The following is a 3193-nucleotide window of genomic DNA, read 5'->3' on the forward strand; positions in this document are numbered from 1 at the left end:
ACTGCCAACCCCGTCCGCAGGGAGGGACATTTCATAGCAGATGTTTCAACTGCTTTGCAAGTAAACTGCTGCTCACTTAGCTGAGAGGGCTTCCCTGGTGGCTCAGCAGTGAAGAATCCACCTGCCAATGCAGGAGATGTGGGTTCAATCCCTGGGTTGGGTAGGCCCCTGGAGAAGGAAACGGCAACCCACTCCAGTATTCTTGTCTGGAGAATCCAACGGACAGAGGAGCCTGGCAGGCTACAGTCCATGGGGTCACAAAAGAGTCGGGCACAAGTGAGCAATTCAACAACATGCAAAACAGCTTGGCCCAGGGTTAGCACTGAGGGCTTCCCTGGTGGCTCAGATGATTAAGAATCTGCCTGCAGTGCAGGAGATCTGGGTTCAATCCCTGGGTCAGGAAGATCCCCCTGAGAAGGAAATGGCAACCCACTCCAGTATTCTTGCCTGGGAATTCCCATGGACAGAGGAGTCTGGCAGTTCCTGGGGTCACAAAGAGTCTAGGATATGACTTAGCAACTAAGCAACAACATTTATCTGAAACACCGTCCACCACCTATGGGTAATTTGGGTTTTTTCGTAAGTAAATTTTATTTCCTAGACTAGCTTTAGGCTCACAGTGAAACCAAGCAGAAGAGGGATTCCCTGGATGCCCAGTGGTTAGGACTCTGCACTCTCACTGCCGAGGAGCCTGGGTTCGATTCCTTGTTGCAGAACTAAGATCCCACAAGCTGCACAGTATGGAAAAAAGGCGAGGGGAAATGATCAGAAGATGCCAAGGTCTCCCGTACACCGCCTGCCCCACCCCCAACAGGCACAGTGTCCCCCATTATCAGCAGGCTGGCATCAGGGTGGTGCGTGTGCTACAGCTGATGAACTCACACTGACATCAGAACCCCCCAAAGCCCATAGTTTACATTCGGGCTCACCCTTGGGGTACCTTTTATGGGTCTGGACCAATGTGTAACACTGTGAATCCGCACTACAGACCCATACAGGGTAGCTTCACTATCCAAAAATGCCTCTGCTCCATATGTTCATCCCCTCCCCCTCCCTAACCCCTGGCAGCCCCGATCCTTTTACAGTACCCATAGTTTCTCCTTCTCCAGAATGTCATGGAGTTGGAATCATACGGCGTGTAGCCTATTCAGAGTGACTGCTTCCACTGGGTAACAAGCACTTAAAGTTTCTCGGTGTCTATATGCACACCCTGCTATCTTTACAATGGATGACCAACAGGGACCTACTGTGGAGCCCAGGGAACTCTGCTCAGTGTGAGGTGGGAGCCTGGAGGGGAGCTGGGGGGAGAATGGACACCTGTATAAGGATAGCGAGTCCCTTTGCCATTCACCTGAAATTATCACCGCATGGTGCATTGGCTATATCCCAATACAAAATAAAAATAAAAGTTTTTTTAAAAAATAAATTCTTCCATGTTTTTTCATGAGCTTGCTAGCTCCTATCTTTTTAGCACAGAATACACTACTGTGGATGGACCTCTGTTTATTCATCTGTTCACCAGCTGATCAGCATCTTGGTTGCTTCCAACTTTGGGCAGTTATGAAAAAAGCAGCTGTTCTACACATTTGAAGTTGAAGCTCCCATTCTTTGACCACCTGATGCAAAGAGCCGACTCATCAGAAAAGACCTTGATGCTGGGAAAGACTGAGGGCCTGAGGAGAAAGGGACGACAGAGGATGAGATGGTTGGATGGCATCATCGACTCGATGGACATGAATTTGAGCAAGCTCCGGGAGTTGGTGATAGACAGGGAAGTCTGGTGTGCTGCGGTCCATGGGATCACAAAGAGTCAAAAAGGACTGAGCGACTGAACAACAATACACATCTGTGTTCAGCTTTTTTGTGCAGACATAAGTTTTCAGTCCATTTAGGTAAATACCAAGGAGCACAATTGCTGGATCACATGGGAAGCAGGGCTAGTTTTGTAAGAAACTGCCAGTCTTTCATCAAAGCAGCTGTCCCATTTTGCATTTCCCACCAGCCAAGAATGAGAGTTTCTCTCACTCCACATTCCTCACCAGCATTTGGCTTCCTCGGCATTTTGGATTTTGGCCACTCTGAGTAGGTGTGTATTGGAAACTTGTTCCCTGAAATATTGAAAGATGTGCAGAGTGTGGGCTGAGAAGTCAGACGGAATAAGGTTTTCCTCTGACCCTGTCTCCACCAGCAACCTTGGACACGTCGCTTCCCCCATGAACTTTCATAAATATGAGCTCATCAGTTCCCTTTCTTCAGAAGCCAGTTGACCACTATTTACACACTGCCTGCCATGTGCTCAGCGTCTGGCACGCAGGAGCAAATGAAGCAGATAGGGTCCCTATGTCCAGAGCTCCCATCCAACCAGGGGACAGACTCAAAGGGCTAACCATCAACTATTTAATGATGCTGTGATATCAAACAAACAAACAGAGAGTATCACTCACCACTGCAGGTCAACTGCAGGTCAACCCTGAGATACCAGTGTCTTAACACAGCGGAAGTTTGTTTCTCACTTATGCAAATAACCAACATGGGTTTTCCTGGGTGAAATTCTAATTTCCTCGCTAGGAGTTTTCAGGAACTACAGTCAGTTCCATCTGTGGCCCGACCATCTTCATGGGCAGCAGTGCCCTCTGCCTCCAACCAAAACCAAGAGAAAGAGAAAGCAGAGAGTGGGGGTCCACCTGTAAAATGGCTGGCCCGGAAAGGATACATGTTATTTCTGCCCAAATTTCTTGGCTGTAAATACTTACTTCAGTCACAAGTGAATGCACCTGAGACCAGACAGTAGATTCCCTTGTGAGTAGTCACCTCCCAGAGAGACCACACCACTGCGAAAGGGGAACGCTTTCCTGGGAACAGCCAGATGAGCTCTGCCTCTGGCCGTTCCCAGGAAAGCGTTCCACACAGGAGGACGGGTGGCAAAGGAGTGTGTTGTTATGACCCCTCCAACCGAAGCACCAGGCTTCCCTGGTGGCTCAGGCAGTAAAGAAGCTGCCTGCCAATGCAGGAGACACGGGTTCCATCCCTGGGTTGGGAAGATTCCCCTGGAGGAGGGCAAGGGAACCCTTGCCAACCACTCCAGAATTTTTGCCTGGGAAATCCCATGGACAGAGGAGCCTGGTGGGCTGCAGTCCGTGGGGTTGTAAAGAGTCAGACACGACTGAGAGAGTGAACAAGAGCAACAACTCAT

Source organism: Bubalus bubalis, chromosome 18 (genome assembly GCF_019923935.1).
Source record: "Bubalus bubalis isolate 160015118507 breed Murrah chromosome 18, NDDB_SH_1, whole genome shotgun sequence".
In the NCBI taxonomy this organism is placed as follows: Eukaryota; Metazoa; Chordata; class Mammalia; order Artiodactyla; family Bovidae; genus Bubalus; species Bubalus bubalis.